Here is a 7,910-nt window from a genome sequence, read left to right as displayed (position 1 = left end):
CGATTGCTTGCAGGAATAGACCTTCGTGGTCAGGCTGATCGTGCTTCCGGCATCGTCAGTAACCTCAGGAGATTGGTTTAGCGATTGCTAAGGCGCAACGTCGTGCACGTTTGTAGTCGGATCGTCAAAGTCGTCTCCACAAAATCGATAGTTATCATCTCATCGAAAGATCGGGACACCCTCGCCTCTATCACCAGCCCAATAGTCGGGCAGGTTGTGAATTGTCAGGAGGAGCTTAGGGTTGTCAGTATTTGCAGGTTGTGAATTGTGTTTTGTGTTGTGTGTTTTGAGAGTACTTTCAGATATGAATGTCTTTTGAATTTCAGATTTGTAGTATTGAGCATATGAAGTATTTTGTGAATTCTATAGATCTATTTTTAGCACTTAAAAAAATGTAGTTTCATAGGAGTATAAAAGTGCAGACAATGTGATTCTCAGAGAAGAAACTGCAAGTTTCAGTTTCAGATAAGAAACTGCAAGTTCAGTTTCAGATAAGAAACTACAACTTTTAGAGGCAGAGCATTTATATTAACACGGCCTTTTCAAACAGGGTTAACATCATGTTGGAAGTTTTATTCATGGTCGAAAATGGAACTACCAGCCAGTTAACATCATGCTGATCAACATTCATGCATAGCACATCTTCATATGATGCACAGTCAAAATGCCCACACAATGTCGAGTGTGCGAAACACAGAGAAAACGAGGGACGAAGTTTTGGCAAGTGTTGGACGTGGTTTTGGGCTGCCCCGTCTAGGCTTTCATTTTTAACATGCGCAGCCCACGACCTCGGATGGGAGGTCCATAGGCCTGTTTGTATTTTCTTAGGGCCGTCATGTATCGACTGGCCTATGGACCTCCCATCCGAGGTTTTATTTTTGGCAGCCCAATTTATGTATTTTTTTTGAAGAAAACGCAGAGGTCTGTTCTATTTTTCTATATAAGAATAGGAACGCCAGGTCCAACTTATGTTTCCCTTCTAACTATATTATATATATTTAAATTATTTTATATGTTATTATATATTATTTTTATTGTCATCATATATTTAACAGATACTTACATATGTAAGAAAACAATATCCCACATCTTATTAACTTATAAAAAATAATTTCTTAACAAATAAAATCCTGGATTGTTTTGGCACGAAAATCCTAGTGATTGTGTACAAAAGCTTGGTAAGATTTAAGGACGAATGTAATAATATCACTTATTATTTAAATATATTTATAACAAAATGCTCAGCCCCTTTTTATTTTTTGATAACATTGCTGGCCCAACCCAACATTATAATTAGAATCAGCCCAGCAAAATCGTGTATTTCGAGAAAGTGCGAATGGCCTGTAATTTTTTAGGAAATAAAATAAATGGGCCGCATGGATGCTACATTATTTGTTCACCCAGCCCACCTAATGGCTGTAATTCAAAAAAATAATATCAAATTTACTGTAAATTCTACCGCGCAAAAAAAAGACTGTAAATTCTGAAAAAATGGGTTGAATACGTGCCACATTTTTGGAGGCTGAAATGTGGGCCAATAGGTCGAAGCCAACGCAAGTCGTTTTCAATTTAGTCAACAAATGATTCTGACATGTTAGCCGTTGGATTTACATCCAACGACCGTTATCCATCTTCAATCTCTCGTCTTCTTCCTCCAGCGCCGCCGGGACCACCTCCCGCCTCCTGCTGCTAGCAGCTCTGCTTAGCACGCTTCGCTATGAAGCGCTACTCCACCGTTGGCCAGGCCATCCCTCCACCCCTCCACACCTCCTGTTCTTCTCCACCGACTACCGAACCACACCGCACTAGAACCAGTTATCCCTCGTACACCTCTCCGTATGCGACTCTACTCCCGCGTCTTCCCATCTCCGGCTCGTTGCTGTCCGGGGCCTCGCCGTCGTCCACCACCTTGGATGCGCTCGGCGCGGCGTGGTCAACGTGGTTAACGAACGACACCATCGGAAGTAGACTGTGTGTGGAGAGGCTAACGGCTGGGTGCACGGCCGCACACAAGGAAATGCCTCCTTATTACGCGCAAAATAATGATTCCTCCACCTGACATCTGGGACCCACCGGAAGGACCTCTGTATTTCGCGAAAATAACATGCCCCCCGCTGACATGTCGGACCCACCAGCTATCTTCGCACGCAAGGAAGTGCCTCCTTATTTCATAAAAAAAATGAATACTCCCCCTGCCAGCTGGAACCCAGCATAGTGGGAGGCTGACTTGTGGGCCTACCAAGTTGACGGGAACGGAGGGCTTTGTCAACTTAGTCAATATGAATGATTCTAGCTCCTGTTACCGTACGATGTTCATCCAACAGCCGTAGTGCTTCCTCAACCTCTGGTCTTCTTGCTCCAGCCGCCCAAACCAGCGTCGGTCGTGCCGCGTGCTCCTGCCTCCCGTGGCCGACTGTGATGCCGCGGAGGCCTCACCGCCCCCTACTACTCCCACCGTTGGCCAGGCCATCCCTCTACTCACCCACACCCCCTGTTATTCTGCGGCGACAACAGCCTCACACCGCAGCCGAACCAGTGAACCCTCGTACTCCTCTTCGCGTGGGCATCCACTGCTGCGTCTTCCCCGGCTCCGAGTCGTCCCCTTCCTAGTCCTCGCCGTCGTCCACTGCCGTGATGCTCTCGGCACGGCGTGGTCAACGTGGTCAAGGAACAACTTCCATCGGACGTGGACTGTACGTGGAGAGGCTGACAGCTGGGTCCACGGCCGCAGCAAGGAAGTGCCTCCTTATTACGCACAAAATAATGATTCCTCCACCTGACAGCGGGGACCCACCTGACGGGCCACCATATTTCGTGAAAAAACATTTCCCCCTGACTGCTGGGACCCACCAGCTACATCTTCGCATGCAAGGAAGTGCGTCCGAGCAAAAAGAAACGATTTGCCCCCCTGACTGCTGGGACCCACCAGCTACATCTTCGCACGCAAGGAAGTGCGTCCGGGCAAAAAAACGATTCGCCCCCTGACTGCTGGGACCCACCAGCTACATCTTCGCACGCAAGGAAGTGCCTGACAGTCGGGACCCACCTGGTCGAAGCGTACGTAGCATTGTAATTCTGGTCGCGAACGTGTACGTACATATATACTGGTGGATGTAGAGGCGCGCACATGTCGTAGTAGAGGCGCGCATGTAGCATGTACACGTACGTACAACGGCTAAGGTGCAAGAAAGAAAATACGGCCACGTCTGTGTACATACGGGCGGGGTCTCGAACGCCTACTCGCGCATACGTACGGCCATGGCTCGTGTACATGGCTGGGTCGGAACGGAGAAACAGCGTCGTCGTCGTGTTCATGGGGAGGCAACCGAACGCGTCGTGTTCATGGGGAGGCAACGGAATGTGTCGTGTTCATGGGGAGGCAACGGAATGTGTCGTGTTCATCGGGAGGCAACGGAATGCGTGGGAGCCAACCGGCTGGGTCGGAACGGAATGCATGGTCGTGTTCATCGGGAGGGCTTGGACGGAACAGGCGATGGAAACGAGGCCTGGCGTACCGCAAAATGCAGGAAACGGACCTCCTACATTTGGAACGGGGTCCTGTTGATCGGGAGGGGTGTGGCGTACCGCAAAACGGAGGAAACAGACCTCCTACGGTCGAAACGGGGGTCCTGTTGATCGGGAGGGGTGTGGTGTACCGCAAAACGGACGAAACGGACCTCCTACGGTCGAAACGGGGGTCCTGTTGATCGGGAGGGGTGTGGCGTACCGCAAAACGGACGAAACGGACCTCCTACGGTCGAAACGGGGGTCCTGTTCATCGGGAGGGGTGTGGCGTACCGCAAAACGGGACTCCACGGGATACTGTTCATCTCCACTGTCGACCTCGTCCAGCCTCCACGGGCTACCGTAGATCTCCTCCAGCCTCCACGGGCTCCTGTTCATCCAGCCTCCACCGCGCGCTACTCCACCGGCTACTGTTCAACCACCCCTCCACGGGCACCCCTCCACCATCTACTGTTTATCCAGCCCTCCACACCACGGGGTCCTGTTCAACCACCCCTCCACGGGCACCCCTCCACCATCTACTGTTCATCCAGACCTCCACACCACGGGGTCCTGTTCATCCAGAGGCAGCGCCACCGCTCACTGTTCATCCAACCACCCCCCCCCCCCCGCAATGCTCACTGTTCATCCAATCGATCGGCTTCAGTTAGCAGCAGTAGCGAAGGAATCGCTCGATCGGGTTCAGTTAACATCCATCGATCGATCGCTCGGGTTCAGTAACGCGTAGCCTGCAGTGCAATCGCTCGGGTTCTGTTAGAGCCCAACGCCTCGCTCGGGTTCAGTTAGAGCCAACGCCTCGCACACACGCGCGTACGTGTACGAGAGAAACGCGCATCGCTCGGCCCCCGACCTCCCACCGTAACCGAGAACTCCCCGAAATTTTCCTCCCCCTCGCTTCTACCACGGTTTTTTCCGTCATGGATGGCCCAAAGAATGTCATGCAGGTGCGTCTCCGGCCCGCCCAGGACGAAAAGCCCATTTTCTGTCATAGAAGTAGGAGCCCACCACATCTATGATGATACCAGGTTTTGTCACAATTATCATCATAGAAGTGTCATATGTATGACAGAAAAAATATTTGTTCGGCCCAAAATGTCACGGATGTGTCTTTTGTTTGTAGTGGTTGGAAGTGATTCCAAGGTTGATAAGGTCACCATCGCACACTCCCTCTACCTTCGAGATTAGTGTTGGACCAAACTAAATGTTATTTGGTGTTTGCGTTGAGCGTGAATATGATTGGATCATGTTTACTGCGATATGGTTATTCATTTAAGTCAAAGAATAATTGTTGTTCTGTTTACATGAATAAAACCTTCTATGGTCATACACCCAGTGTAAATGGTTTATTAAATCTCGATCGTAGTGATACACATATTCATAATATTGACGCCAACAATGCAAAGTTGATAATGATAGTGCAACATATTTGTGGCATTGCCATTTAGGTCATATGGTGTAAAGCGCATGAAGAAACTCCATACGGATGGATTTTTGGAATCACTTGATTATGAATCAATTGATGCTTGCGAACCATGCCTTATGGGCAAGATGACTAAAACTCCATTCTGCGGAACAATGGAGCGAGCCACTGACTTATTGGAAATAATACATACATATGTATACGGTCTGATGAGTGTTGAGGCTCGCGGCGGGTATCGTTATTTTCTGACCTTTACGGATGATTTGAGCAGATATGGGTATATCTACTTGATGAAACACAAGTCTGAAACATTTGAAAAGTTCAAAGAATTTCAGATTGAAGTGGAGAACCATGGTAACAAGAAAACAAAGTTTCTACGATCTGATCACATAGGCGAATATTTGAGTTACGAGTTTGGCTTTCATTTAAAACAATGTGGAATAGTTTCACAACTCATGCCACATGGAACACCACAGCATAATGGTGTGTCCGAACGTCGTAACCGTACTTTATTAGATATGGTACGATCTATGATGTCTCTTACCGATTTACCACTATCGTTTTGGGGTTATGCATTAGAGGCAGCTGCATTCACGTTAAATAGGGCACCGTCTAAATCTGTTGAGATGACACCGTATGAACTGTGGTTTAGCAAGAAATCTAAGCTGTCATTTCTTAAAGTTTGGGGTTGCGATGCTTATGTGAAAAAGTTTTAGCCACATAAGCTCGAACCCAAATCGGAGAAGTGTGTCTTCATAGGATACCCAAAAGAAACTGTTGGGTATACCTTCTATCACATATCCAAAGGCAAGATCTTTGTTGCTAAAAATGGATCCTTTCTAGAGAAGGAGTTCCTCTCGAAAGAAGTTAGTGGGAGGAAAGTAGAACTTTATGAGGTAACTGTACCTTCTCTCGAATTGGAATAGCTCATCACAGAAAACCGTTTCCGTGATGCCTACACCAACAAGAGTGGAAGCTAATGATAATTATCATGAAACTTCAGATCAAGTTACTACCAAACCTCGTAGGTCAACTAGAGCACATTCCGCACCAGTGTGGTACGGTAATCCTGTTCTAGAAGTCATGTTACTAGACCATGACGAACCTACGAACTATGAGGAAGCAATGACGAGCCCAGATTCCACAAAATGGCTTAAGGCCCTAAAATCTTAGATAGGATCCATGTGAGAACAAAGTGTGGACTTTGGTGGACTTGCCCGATTATCGGCAAGCCATTGAGAATAAATGGATCTTCAAGAGGAAGACGGACGATGATGGTAGTGTTACTATCTACAAAGCTCGAATTGTCGCAAAAGGTTTTTGACAAGTTCAAGGTGTTGACTATGATGAGATTTTCTCACTCGTATCGAAGCTTAAGTCTGTCCGAATCATGTTAGCAATTGCCGCATTTTATGATTATGAAATCTGGCAAATGGACGTCAAAACTGCATTCCTTAATGGATTTATTAAAGAAGAGTTGTATATGATGCAACCAGAAGGTTTTGTCGATCCTAAAGGTGCTAACAAAGTGTGCAAGCTCCATCGATCCATCTATGAACTGGTGCAAGCATCTCGGAGTTGGAATATACGCTTTTATGAGTTGATCAAAGCATATAGTTTTATACAGACTTGCGGTGAAGCCTGTATTTACAAGAAAGTGAGTGGGAGCACTAGAGCCTTTCTGATAAGTATATGTGAATGACATATTGTTGATCGGAAATGATTTAGAATTTTCTGGAGAGCATAAACGAGTGTTTGAAAGGAGTTTTTCAAAGAAAGACCTCACTGAAGCTGCTTACATATTGGGCATCAAGATCTATAGAGATAGATTAAGACGCTTGATAAGACTTTCGATGAGTACATACCTTGATGAGATTTTGAAGGCATTCAAAATGGATCAGTCAAAGAAGGAGTTCTCGCCTGACTTGTAAGGTATGAAGTTCAGTAAGACTCAAAACCCGAGCACGACAGAAGATAGAGAGAGAATGAAAGTCATTCCCTATGCCTCAGCCATAGGTTCTATAAAGTATGATGTCAGCGTTTTGGGACCGGGGGTGCCCAGACTTGCCCGCCTGTGGCCCACGACGTGGCTCCACCAACAACCCAGCTTCGACAGCAACAACTCAAGACCCTCGCGAGGGGCCAAGCCTCATGAGGCGGACGACACCAAGACCTCCCTGGGGGTGGCCTCTCTAGGCTGGCTCCCGAGGAGCAGAGATATCTATGCAGGGGCACCTCACGAGGTTCATGTGACGTGAGCCGTGACGACCAAGGCCAGGTGGGCGCCAGCGGGCGCAGTGCACCAGTTTCCTCTTTTGTGCTAAAGACGCAAGCGCAGGCGAGGAGTCCCGAGGCGTCAGGCAAAGGTTTCCTTATCGGTGCAACAAGACCAAGACCGGCAGGACGGCAGGACGGAGGTCATCACGGAGCCCACAACGGCGTCACCACCAGAGCCTTTGGCAGGCGAAGACCACCTTTTGTCGGATAGCTTGTACTAGTTGTCTCCCTTCAAAATTGGCCGTTGTGGGATCCCTTCCCGCCTACATTTGGGAAGAGGACCAGGGCCTCTATAAATAGGACTAGCCACCACCATAGGGGGAGGACTGATCTTGGATTGGATCCATTCCATCCTCACATCCACTAGCTCATCGAGCTCAAGAACACCTCTCCTCCTGAGGCTATTCATCCGCTGTACTAGTTCATCCTCGGCCCCGCGAGGCAATCCACCACCACACTGGAGTAGGGTATTACACCATGCGGTGGCCCGAACCAGTATAAACCTCTGTGTCTCTTGTTCTTTGGGTTCATTGAGCTAGGCCGTGGGATCATTGAGCGAGCGAGCTAGGGAGAGAGAGTTCTTCGCGCGCACCCCAGAGTTCGAACCTCATAAGGGTTTGCCGGAACCTAGAATCCGACATTTGGCGCGCCAGGTAGGGGTGCGCCAAAGCTCTTCCTCCTTCGATCC

This window comes from Triticum aestivum, chromosome 7D (assembly GCF_018294505.1).
Source record: "Triticum aestivum cultivar Chinese Spring chromosome 7D, IWGSC CS RefSeq v2.1, whole genome shotgun sequence".
Taxonomy (NCBI): domain Eukaryota; kingdom Viridiplantae; phylum Streptophyta; class Magnoliopsida; order Poales; family Poaceae; genus Triticum; species Triticum aestivum.
The sequence above is the reverse complement of the archived record's forward strand: the minus strand, read 5'-3'. Positions refer to the sequence as shown.